General features: G+C 53.2%; 1 long non-coding RNA gene across 1 annotated transcript; it reads right to left on the reverse strand.

Annotated features, from left to right (window-relative positions):
* Positions 1-309: 309 nt before the first annotated feature.
* On the reverse strand, positions 310-5,668 carry LOC311585978. The gene is made up of 3 exons (XR_014775415.1): positions 5,502-5,668; positions 4,273-4,445; positions 310-1,077 (listed from the first exon to the last, which is right to left on the reverse strand). It is a non-coding gene; the product is annotated as an uncharacterized lncRNA (long non-coding RNA).
* Between the last annotated feature and the right edge of the window lie 5,414 nt (positions 5,669-11,082).

Consider the following 11,082-nt stretch of genomic DNA (forward strand, 5'->3'; position numbering starts at 1 on the left):
GCAGGGCGGAGATCACATCGCAAAGCACTATGCCCCTCAGAGGGCATATGCCTTGGTTGAGGCTCCAGCTCTTAAAAGTCCTCTTAATACTGCCATAGGGGACAGACTCAGTGCCCCCAACATGTGTACAAATAATATCCAAACTGCCTAGCATCCTGATTGAAGCCCCTTGTCACTGAGTTCCGAGCAGCGGGGAGTATTTCCCCAACGATTTCCTATGCTACCCAGCCCCACCCCGGTGTTCAGGGTAGGGATTTGCCTGGTATCTTGGGATGGAAGGTTGATCAAAATTCCCGAGGGTAGGGGTGACTCACCACTGATCTCCCTGTGTCGAACATGAAGCCTGGCAGGGCTGGCTTTTACCTGAGAAGCTTTCATGGACCTGTGTACCCCCACCAAAAGCTAGCTCCCTTCCTAGCCCGATGCAGAGGCACAGGGAGATGAACTGATGATGGCCTCCTCTCCAACCCCTCAGGTAGCCCAGGGCCGGGGGCTGGGACAGAATCCACCGACAAGCATCCCTTGAGGTCCTAAAGTATCTGCTTTGTGCACAGCAGAGCCATCTGGACTCCCCCGAGTTCTCTCAAGGGCTGTCACTCTGACCCACGCATACCGCTGGATCCTTTTCTAATCTCTCACCTGAACACAAGGGCTGGGCAGCTTGGGTAAGGGACAGACAGTAGCTGAACTCAAGTTGTGGCACAGGGACGTGCAAAACTCAGATCCACAGTGTCAGACAGGCGAATGCCTGTTTGTTCAGGCTCTGGCACAGCTGGGCACCTGCCATGTGCCAGGGGCTCTCAGGTGTGGCTTGTCATCTCCCGCACTGCGGGGGAGCCAGGGGCAGCCTGGCACGGCAGCTGCTCTCGGTTTGTTTCAGGCTCCAGCCTGCAATCAGGCAGCATCAAACCTCCCCTCCTTCAGTTCAGGAACCAAGTCTTCAGGTGAGGGGTTTCAGCCCCACCATGGTGCAGATGAGGGACCGTGGAGCTCAGAGAGGTGAGGGGACTTTCCCGGAGTCACACAGCGAGGGCGAGGCAGAGCTGTGATCTTGTCCTTTTCGTCAGCCTGTGGCACCTAGGAAGAGAAGAGCACCGTAATTGCGGAGATGGCACAGGAGGGCTGTCTGGGACTTCGCAATTAGGAGTCTTGCGTGCTGGCCAGGTGTCCGTGCAGGGTCGAGTCTGGTTTTGGCTGTCTGACATCGTGGATCTAAGTTTTGCATGTTCCTGTGCCACCAGCCTGAGTCTCTCTGCAGGGAACATTCAGGAATACTGTCCAGAAAACCAGACTGCTGGAAATCGTGGAGAAGGCACTTGGTTCTTCCGGAGTTTCAGAGAATCTGGTCCTTGAGGTTACTATGGCAAATTTGTCTTGTCCCTTGGTGTCCACAGGGACTGATTCCAGGTCCGCTGACATTGAAAATCAAAAGTCAAAGATTTGCACGTCGCACTCTGTGTCTTGAGTCGGCCCTGGATGGCATGACACGTGGCAAGTGCAGTGTGAATCGCTGTGCATGGTGTGTGTGCCCATGGAGCTTCCAGAGGAGAGGGCAGCGGTCTGTCACATGCCCTTCAGACACAGTCTTAATGCGTATTTTCCATCTGTGTTCAGAACCTGTAGCCCCAGAGGGCTGAACACACACATTGGCTTTGTCATTTAGTCTCGCACTTCCAGAGGCCAAAAGACCAAGATCTGGCTGCATAGTCCAGGGTAACTCAGAACTCATGGTCTGTGTCAGCCTTTGGAGTGCTGGAATCGTGGCCACGCTCTGCTCTGCACTGTCTGCTCTTTTAAAGCACCCCGTTGTGTTAGATTGCAGGCCACTCGGAAGTGTGGACACACATGGGGGCCATGCACATCCCACGGCACACCCGTAGAGGTCAGAGGTGACGGTCCTTGAGACATGCCCTTGTTTGAGACAGGGTCTCTTGCTGCCCACTGGGCGGCTCACTCTCGCGACCTCATTTTAAGATGATGACCTCTGTGTGCCTTGCTCAGAGAAGAAAAGCAGGAGAGAGACACCCCGAGGCCAGGGAAGCTGTCTCTTCTCCCCAGTGGACTGGCATGAGGCTAGCAGAGAGGCACAGGGGTGCTCTGTCCATCAGCACTGTTGTCTGGCTTTGCATCTTTGGAAGCTTGTTGAAAGGGCTGGCCAGGCCCCGGTTTCCTGGAGTCAGTGTCCACCACTGGAATGCCTCAGCGCCTGGAAATAATGGCATAGCCTGGCACAGGGACTAGATAAAGCAAAAAGCACTGCCTGTCACATCCTGGTCCTACCTTCCCATTGCTGTGTGTTTGGGGCCAAATTGCTTAGCCTCTGTGACCATGTACGCATGTACTGGTTGGATTCATATCTACCTCTGAATGTTATTACAAAGACTCGCCAGGAGGCTCTCTAAGAGTCTAAGCACAGGGAGAGGTGCAGGGCTGGACGAAGGGGATGGGTCTTAGGTCGCATACTTTCCTGGACATTTCAACACTTGAGAATCCATGACATCATTTAGACCCCATTGGCATCAGACCCAGATTCCAAGCCCATCGTCTGGTCGATGAGGTCATAAGTGAGTTCCTGGAATGCTCATACAGACACGGGCCAATTATCGTGCGTGGGTCTCAGCTTCACAGGGAGGGCAACCTGTTCTCTCTGTCACTACACGGGTGGGTTGCTGAGGGCTTTCTCTGGTACCAGGCAACGTGTTCTTGCTCAGGGCCTGCCGAGACTGAGGTGGAGGTGGCCAACAACGGGGGTGGGGTAGGGGGGAGGAGAGACTGCCTCCTTGCACTGGCCCATGCTCCCTACAGCATTTCCACTGGGGTCTGGAAGCTTCTCTTTTAGCCACGCTGGTGCAAGGTGGGCCTCACCAAGTCACAGCTTCAACAAGGAGGGTGCCCAGAGGGAGGGAGGGCCTCCAGGGACACTCTGAGCTGACTTCTGGTTTGAGCTGTGGGGATATGTCCTCCGCCGAAGAGGTGGCCTCCACAGACCCAGCTTGTAGCCCCTCTGCCATGGTTGCGAGGTAGGTGCACCCCTGGGAGCCTGCCAGGGCCAGGGCATGCCACCTATGCCAGGCCACTTTCCCCAGTCCCCAGTCCCCAATACCACCACCACCACGTGAGGTGACTCTCCAGTTGCCCAGCTTGAACACGCCACCCTCCCTTCCTCTACCTCTTTTCTTGTCCAACGAGTAGAGGTCTCCCCTGAATTTGTTCTGGGAAGCTCTAGAGGTGCAAAGACCTTGCATGGGACAGCATGGACTCTATACATTGCCCCACTGTGCCAGTCACATCGTTTCCCTAACACACGTGGCTGGACAAGGGCAGGAAACTAAAGCCTACAGATGATCAAGACCCGAGCCTTCCCGTCCCACAGCAGGCGGGGTGGGGTGGGGGGGCGGGGGGCTTCGGGAGCTGCTGTCTCCCGTGCCTCCCATTCTCACGGGATACAGGCTAGAAACCTGCGAACCCAATTGCAGGGAGCGTGAGTGCTAAGAAGCGAAGCCTGGAGGGAGAGTGAGATGGGGCAGACAGGGCTGAGAGCGGGGAGTCAGGGGAGCACCCCTCCCCCCCCCAGGGGGAGACACGAGCTGAGCTATGAGATGGTGCCATAGAAAGCAAGCTCAGGAGGAAAGGCTTTCCAGGCCGGGGGTCAGCGGGAACAGCAAGCGCAAAGGGGCTGAGGCAGGCTTGAGCTCAGCCTGTCTGGGGACCAAAATAAAGATCCGAGTGGCTTTTGCCAGGAGCCATGCCACTCTCTCAAGAGTCTCAGCCAGCGCTGTTCCTCTACTGTCCTTTCTCCAGGCAAGTGGATATTGAGGAGTCCCTGGGGCCCCAGCTCGCTGCAAAGACAGAGACAGAAGTTCAGGCTGAGGGACCTCAAGCTTACGCAGTCCTGGATGCCATGGCAAGGGCGTGAATCCAGGACTAGCTGGCTTCTAAAGCTTAGCTTGATGCTTGGAAGGTTTCTATAGGCTGGCCTATGAAGCTTCAGTTCAAGGTCATCCTCTTTGGGACCTCAGAGTTCCCAGAGGCTGCCCCCTTAACTCGCACACAGAGGAAGGCTGCCCCTTCATATCATAGCAACGCAAGCATGGAGAGACAGGAGGAAGTTTCCTTCGGCCTGTGTAGCCCAGCTCGTGACTGCAGGGTGGGGTGAAGTAGAAGTTGGCCTTCATTCAGGGCTCGCTCGTTCTGCAACCTACTCTGAGCCCCGACCTGAATCAAGGAAGATGCTATTGAAAGCAAAGCCACCCAGTTCCGGCCGACGGATACCTTTGTGGGCAGCTGCTGGAGGCCAGCGTGTTCATGCTTCTCTCTCCTGCTTCCAGGCTGCCCCACCTGTCTGCCCAAGCAGCACAAGCTGGGCCAGGGCTCAGAGAGCAGCCCCCCCCTCCTTCCTCAGAGAGCATTCAGTGCTTCAGCCGTGGGGGCCGTGTCTCTGCACCCTGATAGGAGACAGCCCCCTCTTGAGTGGCTGAATCCCACCATCTGGGCTCCATCCGCAGCTGAAAGCTGTCACTGGGCATTTCCTTTAAAGGCAAAGACATTTCTGCCTTTGAAGCTGGTGGAGAAGATTGAGTGAGGTAGTGCCAGAAGGAGTGTCCCAGTGGAAGTTTTGGGCGGTGGGGGGGATACTATGAAGTGACGGCAAGGAAGGCTGGTGGACGGCTCTGGGTACCCATAGACACTGCACCCACAGATTCAACCACCCGTACATAGAAAATACTTGGAACTAATTTTAAAAACTGTAATGATAAAAAAAAAATCATAGACATAAAAATACAGTCAACCAGCTATTCATACAGCATTTACGCCATGAAGATTCTAATGTTATCTAGAGATGAAAGATATGAAACCGAAGGGGCTGGCAGAACTGACTAGCACCAACCCCCTGCAAAGCTCCTCCCTGCATTAATGGAAACATGAGATCAGGTGCAGGAGGCAGGCCGGTAAAGCCAACCCACAGGAGGCTGCCAACCCTGAGCTACACGGCAAGAAATGTCTCAAAAATCCAAAGCATGAACAATTGAACACGACACACCCACCTTCCCTCTTAAAAGTCATGGCACTGGGGCTGGAGAGATGGCTCGGTGGTTAAGAGCACTGGCTGTTCTTCCAGAGGACCTGGGTTCAATTCCCAGCACCCACATAGCAGCTCACAACCACAATAAATTGTTACAAATGAAACCAGACATGGCATTAAGGACAGTGGGTCACGGGTAGAGCAGTCATGCAGGATGCCCACTGCTTGTCTGTTCTGGGGTTGGCCTTCCTTCAGCTCCTGCCTGGGGACAGGGCTAAGGGAAGAATACAAGACCAGAAGCACGGGGGGGGGGGGGTGTAGGGAGGTGTAGGGGGGTGTGGGGGTAGAGAGGATGTTGTGAGGGCTCGATGCCCGTGGCTGTGGCCTTTGGATGGCAGTTATTATTGGGGAAGGGGTGGGAGTTAAGGGGTAGCAGGGTGAGAAGAGGTTGAAGAGCCCTGGGTAAGACTTGGCTTACAGCTGTGCGCTCACGTGCATCTCAAGAGTGCTGTCAGGGGCATGAGCTTGGAGTTCTTGGACACTCTGGTCTGGGACCACCCTGGGGGTGGGGGGAAGAAGGAGGGTGGAGTCAGTCAGATCCACTGCCAGGCCAGTGTGGCCTTTGACTGAACGCCCTGAGGTAGGTCCCTGTGCCTCTCTGTGGCCAGCTCCCTGCAGAATTTAGAACATCCAAGATGGTTGTGACCACATTCTCTGAAAATTCTAGCCCTCATCCCAGCAGGAGCAGAGTGCATAAGGCCTTTCTATTTCCCTTTACAAGGTACTTTTTTCATTTTGGAAGCTGCTAACCTGCACTTCCTATGTACTCAGGTAATTAATTTTATTCCTTCTCAAGTCTCTGATGGAGTTGAAGACCACATAGTTTAGTTTCACAATTAAGCTTAGTTGTTTAGGAGTTAAGATGCTGTCAGGTCTAGATAGATGTTTTAAGTTGATAGAGATGAGATATGATAGATATTGATTTACATTCAGAATTTTAGACTCACCAAGATAGGAAAATGTTTTCTTCAAGGTTGCCAAATACAAATAGCCAAAACACTATGAATGTAACATTAATTTAATTCTTGATTGCTTCGTGGTTCCTCTTGCTGTATGTAGTTTATTTTATATATGTGTAATAATACAAATGTATATGTAAAAAATAAAAACAAATATTTTTTTAAAAGGTACCATGTGCCTTCATACTAGCCAAACCACAGATATTGATGGAATTAGTCAAATTGGTTCAACCGTCCAAGACAGAAGCCAAGTCAAACTAACTTCAGTGAAAAACCAAAGAGGCTTTGCCCAGCTATGTAGAGCACTGTGGGTACCTCTCTAGGTCCAGGTCTTGTAGGGCATACTCGAGGAAGGGCTCTGATTGGTTGTTCTTGGGTCACGTGCCCATTGCTTAACCCAGTCACATTGGCTGGAGTATGTGGAGCAGCCAGAGGCATGGGGAGCCCTAAGTATGTGGAGAAGCCTAGCCTTGCAGCTGGAGAGCCTGACCTTTCCAGAATAGCCTGGGAGCCTCTTCCTCCTGCTCATCCTTTGTCCCAGCACCACCCCACACCGCTGTGTACACCCCTAACTGTGAGCTCCCCGAGGCTACCAACTCCATGCTTCTGCATCAAGGCGGCCAGCCTGGCCACAGAGCAAGGCTGCGTACCCATCTGCCTCTGCTCCAAGGTTCTCCATTGCTTCCTTTCCTTCCATCTTTTCCTTTCCCCTCCGTTCTTCCTTCTCCCCTCCCTCCTTTTCCTTCTCTCCCCTCCCCCCTTGCTTGTTTGTCCTCCAACAGAGAGCCAGCAAGCTTCAGAAAGTAGCAGGGCTGTTTTAGGTGTTCTGCCCCCCCACCCCCACCCCATCCCCACCTCCTGCCGCTCGCCTGCCCACCTGAGGCTAGGAGTTCTGTAGCCCTTCTTTCCTAGAAAGGACCCACTGACACCAGGCCCGTGCAGACCCCTCCCTTCCCTGCCCTGGGGTTGGCACCTTCTAGCAGAGAGCGTGTTCCTCCCTCCCCCTTCCTGTGCTGTTAAAAGAGTAATGTAACTCTCAGATCCCCTCTCATCATGTTAATGTTAAAGTGTGACTAAAAATAAACCGCAGGTTGCCATGGGAACCCCGACTGTTGCTAGGCTCGGTCTGCGGGGATTGGGAGTCCTGCTTTTTCTGGCCCTGCTGGAAGGTGGCCTCTGTGGCCTGCAAAGCACCTGGGAGGGGGTCCCCAGGGACTGCCCCTCCCCCAGCCCTCTGAAGGTGGGTTGGGAGTCACTTCTGGCTGAGAACTTCAGGTCCTGCCTGGGAGGGGGACTGAGTTTCTGTGGAGCCTCAAAATGAAGTTCCCAAGACTCAGGGTAGAGGGGGAGGAAATCGAATACAAAGTCAGTGAGGAGAGAAGGGGAGGAGAGGAAGGAGGGGTGGACCCCATCCATGCGTTGGGGAACTGGTCCTGAGCTAGTGTCATTTAGTCAGGAAGACTAGGAGCCTGCAGAACCCAGCTCTGTAACCTAGTCTGAGCCAGGGGTCAGGGAGGAGGGGGGTTCTGGGGACTCAGTGCCCACTTTCTTCCCCTCAGTCCCCTCTGTACAGGACCCCATGGAGCCGACACATACAGTGGTCAGGGCCAAGCCTATGTTCCCTGTTGGTTTCCCAACCTCTCTGTGTGAGTAGGGCCCAGCCACCTAGCACGCACTGTGGCAAGTGCCAGGCGATTCCCTCTCCAGCAGGGTTTGCTAAGCATGGTGGTCTGGCTCCAGTGTGCCTGCTCAGTGACTTTGAGCAGCAGCTTCCTCCCTGGCACAGGAGAGAAGCCGACATCACCCTGAGGGGATCAGTCACCGTGAGAATGGGGTAAAAGTTGCTGGCAACCTTGGGCTCCAGAAGGCACAATGGGGAAAAGCAGCAGCAGCTGCTGTGGGTTCCTCTCAGAACACAGCACCTGCCACCTGCTGTGGACATCCAGCTGCTCCAGCTGCTGTCCCATGGGAACAGTGTCCCCAGCCAGGAGACCTGGGGATGCAAGAGAACACTTGCGCTTTGTGCCCAGCTGTGGGGGACACTATAACCGGCCTAGCAATGTCACCTCTCCAAGCAGGAGAGGTCTTAATCCCCACGTGCATTCTTAGACTCAAACACTTAGGGTGCCCTGTGCAGAGTCAGCCTCAGCTGGTGGCTAAAAAGCCAACCATCATGCAAAGCCACTATTTCCAGGCTCTTCCCCCTCCTCAGCCTTTCCTTATAGAACCTGAGCACCAGCCCAGGGCCAGCTCAGCATCGGTCCAGAGCCAGCCCAGGGCCAGAGCTCAAACCATGAGTTTTGTTGTCTTGTCAGTGTCAACAACACAGTGAAAGAGGCCAGTGGCAGGGAGCATTCCAGGGGCTCACGTCCAGAACCTCGGAACACTCATCCCCAGGGACATCCAGACAGCAGAGGGAAGCAGCAGTTGTCACCACCGCTGGGACACAGGCGGGAGTATTCTGTGTCTCAGGCTGGAGGCCATGGTTTTCTAGTCTTAGTGACTGTAGGATCTCTGTGGGTCATTGGTAAGTATGGGGGGAGGGGAAGCCCAAAACTGGCAGGGCGTGGAAAGCATGTCTACCTTCTGCAGAAGCCTCTGGAGGAGAACGTGATGGCAAGGACTCAGAGATGTTGTCTTGTCCCCCAAGGTCACCCAGCTTGCTACGAAGTCCCTAAGCCTGTGCTAATTCTATTATACCTAGTATTGGTAAGGTGCGAGAAATAGCTTGATGGGGGGTGTTATGCTTAAAAAAAAAAAAGAATAAGATGCCAGGCAACAGATATGATATGGAGAAGTTTATTGTAGAAGCGTGGGAGAGCAGGAAAGGGGGAGGGGCACCCCAGAGAGAAAGAGAGAGACAGAGACAGCATGAAAGAACAAGAGAGCAAGAAGCTGAGAGAGGGGGAGAGAGAGAGAGAGAGAGAGAGAGAGAGAGAGAGAGAGAGAGAGAGAGAGAGAGACGGACGGACGGACAGACAGAGACAGAGAGAGACAGAGAGAGACAGAGAGAGACAGAGAGAGACAGAGAGAGAGGGGGGGTTTCCCTTTTGTATCCTGGGCACCTGGCACACCTAGTGGCTGGCAGTTGATGATGTCATAGGTTGCTAGGCAACCTGGAGACAGGTATGCTAGCAGGGGGGACCAAGGAAAAGGGAAGTAGCATTCACCGTGTGCCATCTTCACTTTAGAGGCAGGGAAGGTAAAAGCTAAGAGAGGCAGGCAAAGGGGCAGGCATGGCTCCTTCAGCTCTGTCTCTAGCACCCACTTCAGTCTGAAGTGGGTCCTAGGCGGCTGGTGTGGGTTTTCTGAACTCTTTGTGAGACTGGAGTGAGGCTATTTCCCGACCCTAGACAGCACTGGAACCTCTCTGGGAGGGAGAAGAAAGTTAAAACGTCAGTCAGGATGCTGCAAGCAGGTGGTGCAGGTTCACATAGCTACTGCTTGCGAAAGTTCCAGAAGGCAGAGGTACCTCCCAAAGCCACTGCTCAGACCCAAATGGTCCCAAGAAGGCAGGGAAGCCAAGGCTGGTCCCCCACCTCCCCTCCTCTGGCCAAGGGCTGTATAGGGACCACCCAGGGGGAAGGCACATGAAGGGCAAGGCAAGGGGCATGGGGGAGACAAAGCCAGGCACCTCATTGGTGGAAAGAGAGGTAGGATGATCTGGCCTTTGTTCTTTGCTTGACACAAATGGTAGAGGACAAACCAAACAGAACATTTTCAACAATACTAAATTTATCCTTTATAGTAATGAATGGCCTTCATAAATAAACAAAGAGTGGCCAAGTCCAACAGCATGCCCAGAAGTTAAGAAAGAGCGTAGCGGGTGCCAGACAGCTGAGAGAAGCCTAGACTCTGTGCTCAGAGCAAGCCCAAGCCACCTCCCTGCCACCAAAGACGTCCATTTGCCCATGAGCTGCTGCCTGAGGTCCAGTCGTTTACATATCTTAAACCACAGTCCTGACCTCCAGCGTCACGGAACAAGGTGAAAATACTTAATGCAATCTCCTACCCATGTTTTCAATATTTACTTTGTGCGAAGATCAGAGGTTGTATTTTAAACCACACTATAAAAGAAAGCAGCCTGGTGAAAGAAGGGTTCCACCCTGGACCAAGCCAGGAAAAGAGGCCCCAAGAATAAGGGCTTCTCGGGGAGATTTTTGAAACTGTGGGATCCATAGAAGCAGATGTGTAGAATGGGAGCTTTGGGGGGGTCTTATTGAGTCAGGAAAAACATATCAGGGTGCAGGCAGGGCCTGGATCCAAGTCCTTGCCTGCTTACAAGCCAGGAGTCCCAGGCAGGTAACCAACCAGCTGAGCCTCTATTTCCTTGTCTGCTTTTCTTCTAAGTAAAAATAATGAGAAAGCCTGCCTTGTAGGTTACTCTGAGAATCACATAAGAAAGTCTAGATGGACGGCTTAGTCCAGCGGTTCTCAACCTGTGGGCTGAGACCCCGAGTGTGTGTGTGTGTGTGTGTGTGTGTGTGTGTGTGTGTTCCAAACAGCCCTTTCACAGGGGTTGCGTAAGACCATAGGAAAACACATATATTAACATTATGACAATAGCATCATAACAGTAGCAAAATACAGTTATGAAATAGCAAGAAAAATAACTTTATAGTTAGGGATCACCGCAACAAGGAATTGTATTAAACTGTATTAAGGGGACGCAGCGTTAGGAAGGTTGAGAATCACTGCTTTCGGCCAAGGCTGGACATATTTATTCAGGTCTCCGAGACCTCTCTGTGTGTTTTGTTGGCTGTGATGACATTGCATTCATCAGGTGGGCCTGGGGGATCTAGAAGGATTGGTAACAAAGGCTGCCTCTTGGGAGCGGCCATTTGGAGAGCCGCTGGGCAAACAAAGGGAGATGATATCCCCAAGAGAATCAGAGAAACGTGCAGACGATGGAGAGCAGCTGGCGAGATGGAGAGACATTAAGCGGCCATCTTGCACCTGCTGGCTGTAATCCTGAGTCCCTGGAAGTCCCCTCTCCTCTACCTTTGCTCGCCAGGTCACGTGAATAAGCCCTGACTGTGC

Source organism: Acomys minous (assembly GCF_964271855.1).
Source record: "Acomys minous genome assembly, chromosome: 16".
Classification (NCBI taxonomy): domain Eukaryota; kingdom Metazoa; phylum Chordata; class Mammalia; order Rodentia; family Muridae; genus Acomys; species Acomys minous.